The sequence below is a fragment of the Elgaria multicarinata genome, chromosome 8, assembly GCF_023053635.1.
Source record: "Elgaria multicarinata webbii isolate HBS135686 ecotype San Diego chromosome 8, rElgMul1.1.pri, whole genome shotgun sequence".
Lineage (NCBI taxonomy): Eukaryota > Metazoa > Chordata > Lepidosauria > Squamata > Anguidae > Elgaria > Elgaria multicarinata.
Genome location: NC_086178.1, coordinates 75,493,089 through 75,505,370, shown reverse-complemented (window position 1 = coordinate 75,505,370; position 12,282 = coordinate 75,493,089). Strand labels below are relative to the sequence as shown.

At 40.1% G+C, this 12,282-nt stretch overlaps 1 protein-coding gene across 1 annotated transcript in view; it reads right to left on the bottom strand.

The window, feature by feature from the left end:
• The window catches only part of DOCK1 (dedicator of cytokinesis 1), a 427,979-nt gene that overhangs the window by 195,690 nt on the left and 220,007 nt on the right, over positions 1-12,282 (bottom strand). The window lies entirely within an intron of this gene.

The following is a 12,282-nucleotide window of genomic DNA, read 5'->3' as shown; positions in this document are numbered from 1 at the left end:
AAAAAAAAAAGCAAAAGAAACACTTGAATAAGTAAACATGTAATACAATACACAGTTGTACTACAAAACAAAAACAAAAACAAAAAACGTTTAGGCATGTCTGCAGGCTGTACAAAAATACTTACATATTTTAACAAACAGCATGCATATGATCTATCTATTTGCAGATGTAACAAAAAAAAAAGGAAAAGGGTGAAAAAAAACAGGAACAAAAGAGGAAAGAAAGAACATAACATAAAATCATATTCATTCACAGTAATAGTTCACAACTCCATTAATAAAAAGGGAAAAAAACAGCACTTTATTTCATATATATATATATATATATATATGTGTGTGTGTGTGTGTGTGTGTGCGCGCGTGCAATCCATATATCTAAACAAGCATCTAAATAATCAATCAGCAAAATTGATGAGTTTAGGATATACGTTTAAATGCAGCAAGAGCAGTAAGACCTTTTGACCATTGCATGATAAGTGGTGAGTTTATCCTTCCAAGTTTGAAGTATGCATTTCTTTGCAAGTGTAAGGGCTTTCAAAGTCTACTTTTGCTGCCCATTTGTTAGTCCCGACATCACAGGAATGTAATTTAATCCACAATCATCACAGATTTTTCAAGCACAAAATGTATATACAAACACTGGCTGCTCTCGGACAATATAATAGTCAATTGTGGGTGAATAGTCAATTCCACAGTTGATTATCAAGGGGGTCCTCCCCACACAACATGATTATAATCAATCATGGTGTGGATTAAGGCCAGCGTTGAGTTGACAATTAGTCAACGGAGTGTTTTATTAACACATCCCTCGCCCCCTTTCCCTCCCACCCCAGTCCATCAACCATTGCAAGTTCTGCTGGCTGAACTAGAGCGGCAGCCTCCGCTTTGGTCACTCTTGCCAGGGAACTCTGTAGTTGCCGAAAATAACTGTGTGCAGCGAAATAGTCAACAACGCCTGACACACAACACGATAACCAATGGTTGTTCAAATAATCAACTCTGCAAAGCATCGGTTATTTGTGTTGGTTGTTTCAGCCGAATAACCAACTATGTTGCGAAAGATAATCAACGGTACAATAACCCACCATTGACTATTTAACCCACCGTTGGTTATCATGTCGTCCGAACCCAGTCAATGACTTCCAACCAGAAATATGCCATCAGAGGGCATTCCCACATCATAATGCCTCAATGAAGCATTGTTTGCATTAAATGTCCAGCATCTAGCAGAACTAGCCTGTTTCTTCTTAGCATGTATATGTGGTGCACAATATACACAAAACATCATTTTTTGTTGAATCAGCCTCAGTTTTAAATCTATAGAAATAGTACATTTGGAAGCTAGGGCAATTTTCTATTAATTAAATTGTATAGAACATTCTTATTCTCTATCCCACTCCTCTCTAAAATTCTGAACATTCACTTTGTTACAGTCCAAAAGACATTTATACACAACTAGCTTTCTAGGCATAGCTTTCTTTAAAGAACCAATTAATTCTTCCAACAATATGGGAAGTGTTGAACCACTCGCCACTGATGCCCATATATCCACATCCAGCATGTGCTGTAGTTGAATATATTGCCACCCAGCACAAAACATTAAGTGATATGTAAATCACAATACTGAAAATGGTAAGAACTCTTCATTCAATCCTATTGAAAGTATACATTCCACTATCGACCCAATTCCTCCACATAAAAAGGCCACCTCTCCATTTCAAAATTGGATTCCCCCATAAGATTATTTTAGCATGAGAATATGGATCAATCTGCAGCTGACAAAACGCTGCATGTCATGTCTCTCTAGCTGCTGAAATTGCAGGTGGAGACATTTCTTTCTTTTTAAGCAGCATGCACTTTTTGTATCTCTTTTGAAAAAAGGGAGGACACATAGGTCGTTTCTACACCTGCCTTTTCCCCCGGGATCACCCCGGGATCATCCCTGTGCATGCAAATAACACACAGGGGATCCCAGGATGGCAGGGATGATCCCTCCATTTTCCTGGGATAATCCTTAGGTGTAGAAAGGGCCTTGATCTGCAAGTGGTGTTCAGCTCGTACAATGGGGCTTTCCCACCATCTCTTCCTTCCTGCAATTCCTTGTGCTGCCCTCCCCCCACTGCAAGTGAATCCTGAAGGTCAGAGGTGTGTGTGTAGGGGGGGAAGGTTCGGTTGTTGGGAAATGGAAGAAATCTGAGACTTCACCCCTTGCGCAAGCCTTCTGCTTATGCAACTGCCCCATTGGATTCAAGCAAATGCAAAAATGTGCTTAGTTATTTTGTTCCATTAGAAAATAACATGTAGAATAAAATTAAACAAATGTAACTTCAGTTCCCTATTATAAAATGTTATCGGAAAATAACCAAAACATTAAGCTTCCTCATGATTTCTGGCTCAAATAAGGGCAATCAAATTATTCTGATAATAAGAAATAACCTTTGCAATGCCATTTGTTTTATATGATAGGTTTATAAATATATTGTTCACAGAAAAATATCTATACAATAAGCCAATATGATGTTTTGATCCATAAATATGAAATGAAACCCAAAGGCATTAGTTTCTTCTTATAGCCAGTTTCCCACTGCTAAACTTTAGAGGCCAGAAGCGAAAAGCATTTTTTTTAAAAAAAAATACCAAAGCTTCTGATGCCAGATATTGAGATGATTATTTCTTCTGTCAGATAAATGTGTTCAGCCATTTACACATAACTGTGGCGTCTTCAAAAACTGTACTCTTGTAGGCTTTGACCTCATGACAGTCAAATTGTTGGAACTACTTTTCCTAAGATGTTATGGGTATAGTTCTGCTTTACAAAACCATGGCCTCAATAAGTAACTTATCTACATTTATTTCTGTTTCTGGTTAATAGCTTTGATCATATGCATATGCTAGCCTAATTCTGTTTGTTTAGCAATTTAAATTATGATGAAGAAGGGGCAGCATCCAAGAGATTAATATAGGGCCTGAGGGAAAAGATTATGCTAACTTTATATATGAATGGAAGCTTTGACCGTATGGATTTAAACATGAGTTCTCAAGATGTATCAATACCAAAGGAAGATACTTAAATGGACTTATCTCTCATGTACATTTGTGACTTCTTTCCTCTTTAAATGGCTAATTATTTAAGATTAATGTGTGCAAACACAAACCCTCTCCTTTATATCCCAATACCTTCAGCTTTTATCAAGAGATCCTAATCCTCTCTTTGTAATTGCGCGGTATTTCTCTATGGGAATTACTACGATTATGCTGATAAGCAAATAAAGAAGATGAATCATTGCAGAGAGAGACGATTACATAAAAAGCATCTTATTAATTAGCATGGTAAGAGTTCAACATATGAAGAGGTTAGTCCACTTAGCTAACTGCTATATTGCCTGCCTGAAATGAAATGGGCAAACCCCCACCCGGAAAACTTATAAAGGTAACATGTAAAGTGCACTCAAAATGAATGTATTACTTTACATTAAAACAATTAAAAACCACCACATATAAAAGGGGCCAGGAACGAAAACACAAAGAGAATTTGAGACTGTGGTCACAGCTAGACCTAAGGTTTATCCTGGGATCATCCAGGGTTCGCCCCTGCCTGAACACTGGATCCCCTGTGTGTCACCTAGATGAACAGGTTTGACCCCTGGACGATCCAGGGATAAACCTTAGGTCTAGCTGTGGCCTAAGAGTGCATTCCTACATTCGCTTCTGCAGAGCACACATGCAGAAGATCCAATTATAAGGCCAAAAGAAGTAGAAGCCCCAGCAGCGGGTTGAGGAATGAAGGCATATTGAGGACAGGTTAGTGTTGCCATATCCCAGGAAATCAAGCAATTCCTTCTGTATTTTCTACCAATGGTTTTCGTCTGCTCCTGGCAAGTACCACAAAAACAAACGAGGAAGGATCTTTTTACCTGATCATGCCAAGAAATAATGGTCACACTTATTTATATATTTCTTTCTTTATTTCATTTACTCCGTTTTTATCCCACTTTCCCTCCAAGGAGCTCTGATGAGTACACATGGTTACATAACAGAAACCATATAAAAGAACTGCCGGATTTGGCCTGGATATAGTGTGCTTCCTAGGAGGACCCAGGAAGTAGTTGAGGGCCATACCCTCTGCTTTATGCCTGAAGAGAGAGGCGCCACAGTCTGAGAAAGCTCTGGAAAAGGGTCTTGGGGCCTTGCTAGATGACGGGTTAGCCCGGTACGAGCCCCGGGCCAGCCTCTATGCGTCCAGATTAATGCACAGGGGATCCCAGGCTCAGGCAAGGGTAACCCTCCCTTGGCCCGAGATAACCGGCACCGTTTGTGACCTGGTATTTGCCATGGTCTGGGGCTGAGCCCGAGAATGCAGGCTTGTAGGCTGTTCCGCCGCTTTTCCCAGCTACCGCATTTACTCCCGAGTAGTTGGGAAAAGCAGCGTGCAGCGCTCCACAGGAGTGCTGCAGCCATCAGGGCAGGGTGGCGAGATGGAGGGGAAACGAAGCCAGGGGGGATGGGGGGAATCGGAGATCGCGTGAGTGTGGGGGGGATCGGAGATCGCGGGTGGGCAGATTGGAGATTGCGGGTGGTTGGGGGGATCGGAGATCGCAGGCACTGCAGGTAGGCGGGTGGGAATAAGAGATCACGGGCGGGGGGATTGCGGGCAGGGGAAAGCGAGGAACCCTTTTTTTAAAAAAAATAACACCACCCTACCTTTATTGTTGGTGCGCTCCTGTGCGCATGGCCCCTTTAAGATACAAAACAAAATGGCTGATGCGACGGGGCTTTCCTTTACCCCATTGCATCGATGTGTAGATAGGAGCGAAAGACCGTGCTACTTCTAGCGCAGGCTGGCCCCTCTGCACACCCGGATTTTAAGGTAGGTCTAGCACGGGCCTTGGTTTGTTTGGAAGGCAGAGTCTATCTGAGTCTGTGGCATGCAGTCCACCACCATTGAAACAGTAACAACCCTGTGCAGGAGGTTAAGCAGAGAGACAGTATTGGGTCCAAGATAACAGGGCGAGGTTTGTGGCTGTGTGGAAATTTGATCTTAGGTCTCCAACACTCTGACCACTACACTACATTGGCTCTCATCTGTCCTGGCTTTCTTTTTAGGAGAGAGCAGTGCAAAACATGTAGATGGGTGAGAAGGTAAGAATCCAACTACCAAATGCCTTAAATGGGCATTCGGTGGTGTGTCTTGAAAATTCAGCTTGTTGTTGCCATATGATCCTACTCACTAAGTTTTTCCAGGTGTAATGACTTCTATTTGCCCCCTGGAAATGTTAGTGGCAAACCCTTCCTGCTTTGAGTGTGTGTTTCTGCTATCAGACTAATGCAGACAAATAAGCACTGAACACATATGATCTACTATTCCTAACACAGAGACATAACGGTTTATTTTTGGTAGTGTGCCAAATCACATTTAAATGTGATGCCTGCCATATCACCCAGACATGTTGTACACAGAAAACATGACAGACAAGAAGTCAAGAGTAAAACAAATCATTCCGCCATAACCCTTTGCACCGTGGCCTCAAAAGGTCTGCAATGAGCAGTAAACATAGCAGATGGGAAGCTAAATACACACAGTTCTTGCCCCAGACAAGGAGTTCCAGAAACAAAATGATTGTAATAGATATTCAGTGGTGTTCTCTGGCTAACACGAAGAACAGACACAGGATTGTATCCAATGCTGTCCAGCTATAACGGTCCCAGCGACTCAAGCTCAGGGGAGATTTCTTCAGAGGAGGAGTATTGCAATTCCTCAGCAAAACCAACTCCCGCAGTACACATGGGGCAACAATAAAGAACCCCTTCAAACCCATCCCCAGCCTTATCGTGGTTCCCTGTTCTCCTCCCTCATGCCATAGTTCACCAGAACACCGGAGTCGACGGACCAGGTGGCACACTCAGACCTGATTCGCATGATCAAAATACGCCATTATGGCATAAATAAGCAAGTTCTCAAAATTGTATGTTTAAAAATGGTTTCTTTCCAAGTGGAAATGGACATGCTTATATATACTGATACTGTATAATGCTTGGATTAGAGAGTAGTCGTTATCATATTGCAAGCAAATTTTAAAATTACATACAAAAGAACACGGAAATATACTGTTTCAGCATCCCATTCTCTTTATGATGTATGTGTGACCACCCTACTATGGTGCCCTGCGCTTGAAGATTGTTGGACTTCCTGGAGCATTATGAGATGGAGTATTGGGGGGTGGGGGCTGAACTAGAATCCACTTTACAGGTGTCTTATGAAGGCAAATTACTTGAGTGGTTGTGTTTCTTTTTCAAGAATCAGACAGACAACCCCTGCTGCATATAAGGAAGGACTTAAAAAGCAAGCTATGTGCAAAGAAAACAGAAGTATAATTGATGTTATATTTGGTACTGTAATATACTAATTACAAGAAACACGTGCAATAAATATAATCCTAATCCAGGAAGGCCTCTGTCCTTTTCATTTTTCCTTCCTACGGAACATTTTCTTAATAGAGCAATTTAATTATTTTAGCATCACTTACTACTTTTCTATTTTATTTAGCTTTAATTAGAGTAAAACCTGCTCGTTAACTTTTATTTAAGATAGAATGAAGCTAAAAGAAATAACATTTCAGTAGATGTCTGGGAAAGCATCACAGTACAGGGCAGCTTATTCTAATTTGTAGATATATAGATGACCAATTTAAACCATACTAATAACCAAAACTGTCAGAACTATTCCTAATTTAAATTTCTCTTGAAACACTTAATACATGAAATCACCTGACAATAGCTCCAAATAATTGCCTTTAAGCTGTCAGGTTTCTCCTATTGGAAATGTTTTTGTGTTAATACAATTTCAAACATAAGAATGTCATTGATGTTTGAATGTTAGTTTGCTAGTCAAACTGTAATCTTTTTGGAACAGCAATGATCTATGAAGCTTACCTAATTTAATTGCTGCTATTTTCAATTCTTGCAAAGGAAGCAATATGAAGGGAGGTCGGTTTTGTAATTTATATATTTGAATTACATTCTACCAAAAAAATCCATTTCAAATAAACTGTATAATCCAGATTGTAATAGAATCTTTTATGGACAGAAGTCAACATTTTTTAAAATGGGCTGAGATATTGATCCTTCTCCCACCACAGAGAACTTATTAAGACTGAATTACTCTTGCTTCTATTAAGATCTGGTTGAAGGCACAGTACATCACGGAATACAATTTAGGTAATCTTGAGATTTCAGTTATCTCAGTTGGGATAAAAGTTATTTAGCTCCTGTATCATTCAAGATGCAGGGTTATGTTAGTACTTATAAGAGGAATTACATACACTATGCATTAACAGTACCTTACTACTATGAATCAATGACTCTGATAGTTCGTGCCTGTTTATTATATTTACATTAATACTTTATACGTATGTAAATTTGTGACAGGCTTACATATTTATATTGTTTCTTTAATAGTGAATCACTGTATGGGAAACCCAGAAGACCCATATGTTGACCTTTATTGTAGTTATATAAATGCAGCTTTACAATTACTCCTAGTGTAAAATTGAAATTGATTTTTCAGAAAATGAGATTTTTCTTTGTTATGCCTGGAGTTATATGCTGTATTAAGGGTGGGGAGGCTAAACACTATGGCGTGAATCCAATTAAGAATAAAAAAATGTTATTCTTTTTTTTTTTAAAAAAAAAATTAAAACACTTCTTGCTATTGCTTAAAAGCTGATGTGCTAAGTAAACATAACCTAAATCATTAAGGTTCTAAGTCTGGATGAAAATATATTAGACAAAGACACCAACATTCAAGTTTTCATTTAATCCAGGGCTCTCCAAGCCTCTCTTCCTAGAGATGTGAAGGACTGCATAAAATAGGGGGAAATTGATCCCAATTCTTTTTTTCTGTTTTACTACAACCACTTATTTTGTTTTGGGGTTTTCTTTTCCCCAAACGAATGGAAAATTTGAACAGTTTAGGATTATGAAATATTTTCTTTCAGAATTAAGACAAGGTGTTCATATATTGTTACCCAACCTTTAGTCCCATGCAACTAAGGACAAAATGATGTAATAAGAAGACATTTATAGAAAGATTTAGGGCAGAATCCAATGAGGTGCTTAACACTCCCACCAATTCTTTCCCGCCTTGCCAATTCCCTTCTGCAAGTGGATTCCGTTGCACAAGCAGGACCACCGCTTATTCAAGGGAGATCTAACACTTCCAAAAGGAAGTCCCAAGACAAGCAGAAATGCTCACTTATGGAAGGAGGCAGGTCCTCAGAGCTCCCTTATGTGAGCTCTGCCGACTTGCCTGCTTCCACAAATGAGTGTTTCCATGAGTTTTGGGTTATCCTGGAAGTGCTAAATCAACATTGTGCAAGTGGTGGGAGCTGCGTGTGCAATAGAATTGGTGAGCCTAAGAGAAATCGTGGTGTGTAAGCACACTGTTAGATTCTGCCCATGGAGATGTACAATTTTCAGAAATAACGAAGCCATGGGGGGGAGCGGGAATTGTTTCTTTTCTTTTTTTAATCCTCTCTGTAAGATTCCCAGCAAAGGATTTCTTCCATTCCTTATTAAAATGATTGATCTAATGTGTATTTTACTGATAGACTTTTAGGGATGCTCCAAGTCATGCTCAGTTTCCCAACATGTGAATAGAGTCACCATGTATATGGAATTAAATGTGCATTCTTGATAGTTTGGGTTTTGTTCTAGAGTCCAGTGTTTGGGAGCTTATTCTGGTTCGATGCTGTAGCAATCAATTAACATATTTCTAATCTAAAACTCACATGTGGGGGGAGGGGAAACACCTCTGTAGATTATCCCACCAGCATCACCAGATGCAATAGAACAGCATGTGGGTTATCCCACCTGTGTTTCTCAATTAGACCTCACCACTAGGGCGTGCTGCCTCAACTATGAAACCTTTTAATTGCTGCCACTAGAATAAACCCTCCCTACAAAAACACAACCACATGGGATTGAAATGCTAGAGGCAACCTTTCAAAATGAACAACACACAGGACTAAAGAAAACATCACTCTTCAATCACTCTAAGTAAGACTAACGATAGCTACAACTCACTGTCATTTCAAGAGAAGGAGATTGCCTAGCCTGCTGCAGTGCAGATGAGGGGCCTCAAAGTGGGATGGCTTCACAGTAAGCAGCTATCCCCCACAAGACCCAAGTATGCATTTGAAGCATTTTCTAGTTTATACAATTAATACTGCCACTAGAAAATGCCTAGAGCCTCAAGAAACTGCAGCCCTTTCTCTGTCTTAAAAATGTAAGACTCTCAGAATCATAAACTTGGACCAGATTATCCAATCAGTCCCTTTATGTAAGATTCGTGATTCAAAGAAAACCATAATTAAAAATGGATTCTGATGAATGGAAGTAAGATTTGCTCTGCAGCCACCTCATTTTCAAAATATTTGCCACTAAGCTTCTCTGTCACAACCCCTTAATACATTTCCCTGGATTCAGACTACAAATGGCTGGTAGTAGCATTTGTAGGGGTGCCAGTGATGCACCACAAGACCCAAAATACGTACTCCAAATTTCTTTTATAATGTAAAAGGGGTTACTGCATTGAACTGCAATGACATTTAAAACCCTAAACAGATTGGGACCTTGAAACTTGAGGGAGCGCCTCTCCCTATATCTGTCTATCTGAGATCTGTTGAAGGAGCCCTCCTCTGCATTGCACCAACACAAGACATACATTATGGTGGGACATGGGAGTGGGCTTTCTCCACTGTGGCACCCCAGTTGTGGAATACCCTCCCCTTGGAGGCCTGACTGATGCTGACGCAATCTTCATTTCAGTGCCAAGTTAAAACATGGCTTTTTATCAAACCCTTTGAGGGCTAAAGCTGCATATAATTTAATTGTTTTTATTACTTTTAAATGTTCTTCTGGTTTTAGCTTGTTAATGGTTTAATATGTTTTTAGCTCTGTACATTATTTATGGTTTTATACTGTTTGATTTTATCTATATGCCACCCTGAGATCCCAATGATATAGGGCAGGATACAAATATTTTAATAAATAAAATAAATACTGTGACCCCATGATCTATTGCAACATTGCTTGGGTTCCTGGAGTATGCCTGTAGGAGAGTAGGGCCATTTCTACACCTGCCTTTTTTCCAGGATCGTCCCCGGATCATCCCTGTGCATCCAAATGACACACAGGGGATCCCGGGAGCAGGCAGGGACGACCCCTCCATTTGCCGGGGATAATCCTTAGGTGTAGTAAGGGCCAATGTCTCAGGTACGTGTGAGGAGTGGGGTAGGAAGGGAACAGGTCAACTCTGTCTTCAAACATGAAATATATACAAGGTGGCATGCCCTCTTTCTGTCACTGCTATGTGACTATTTTACATATAGCACATATGATGCCGTCAAAAGATTTTCTTTCTATCTTTTTTCTTTATATATCACCAAGCCTTTCCTGTTTCTAGAAGAACTATTCTTATAAAATTTCCAGAAGCCTTTCTATAAACAGCAGGTACACATCATGCCCCACTTTCTAATTCAAGAAATGGATAGTTATATTTTGAAGAAGCAAATATATTTGGTGCCGTCAACAAAAAGGCTTTTATTCAACTTTGTTTCTGCATTTTGTTACCAATTAAGAATTGTAGCTTGAGATAGCAGTATTGTGCACTCTGAAGCTCACACTTCTACAGCTTTAACTTTGTTGATTTCATTCGAACAAAACTATGTATCTTTTGCTGTCAAACAGATGTCAGATCTTTAAAATGTGACACTTCAAACAACTTCAGAGAACTCTAGGGAACTGCAAAGTTGGCTTTGTGAAAGATAAGGACGTAACATTTACCTTTTAAGTCTACTGTATGGCAGAGTTTGATACCTGATGGAGCTGAAATCTGAATGCAGAATGGCAATTGTCTATTCACCTGTGAGTTGTTGTCCTCCTCAGATTGTCATGGGTTATATACGTAGGCCAGTTGTGGGTGAAAGGAGGGGCGAAATAAAGAGATGAGACACGTGTATGGTATGAAAATTGGGCCACATTTATTGAAAATCTGCAAAGGGAAAATATCTCGACGGACCATTAATCTATGCCAGCAACTAGCAAGGTAATATATCAGGTGAAAACCTTCCATGTCTGTAGGGTGGAGTCTGTAAGATTGCCACCTCCCAGGAATGCGCTGTGAGGTTAGGACAAATGTCTTTATTCAGTGATTCACATAATTCCCATCCCATTTTGCTGCTGTTCCAAATAGGTGGTCTAGAGTGGCACCTTGGAGCATCCGAAAAGAACAACTCATTGGTAGGTACCTAGCTGGCAGTTCTCCACAAGATGAATAGTTTTAAAGCAGCAGCTCCCTACAATGGCAAAACAAATTGCACTGGAGAAAAATGGCTGAATCAGTTATCACTTCCAAAATAGAACATATCAATATTGTGTCGAAGTGTCTACATCCAAATGCAGCCTCAGCTGACTGTTTGTATCCTGCAATGTCTCAAGAATAAGAATTGTGTTCTACTGGCTGCCCTCCAGGTCTGGATTCAGGACCCAGACAGCAGCTTCCCCACCCCCCGTTTAAAGAGTGTAAGCTGTGCTGAATAAGAACCTTCAGAGATCATATACATTTTCATAAGCCTTGTCTTTTATCCAGCTTGATATATTTGCTGTCAAACTCTTTCTGACGCATTACCATGCAATAGTTAACAACTAATGCCATCTCTATCCTAAAAGTGCCTGTCCTAGAGCTGAAAACCTGAAACGTTCTCCTAGAATTAGAGTGTGCTCTAGAATATAATGAAGAAAGAGAGAAAACATCTTCTGCTTAACAAAGTCTGGATTTGGTCAATCTTTGTAGAGCATCCGGGCAAGTTGTCCCATGGATGGTTTCTCCCATTTCATGGATCTCTCAGGCGCCTTTTCTGTTGGCCTCTTGGTTGCTTCTCTAACTAATGCCCTCCTTACCCAGGCACTGAGTTTTGGTAGATGGCCTTCTCTAGGCAGAGTCACTGTTGTGCCATATTCTTTCCATTTTGTAATAATGAATTTAACGGTGCTCCAGGGGATGTTCATAGTTTGGGATATATTTTTATAACCAATCCTGATTGGTACTTCTTCAGAACTTTGTCCTGGACTTGCTTCTTGAAGCGGTTTGTTTGGATATGCTCTCCAACAAACTCTGGGGCCTTCTAGAAACAGGTGTATTTTATCTGAGATCATGTGACACTTGAGTCACACACAGGTGCACTCCATTCAGCTAATTATATCACTTCTGAGGGCAGTTGGTTG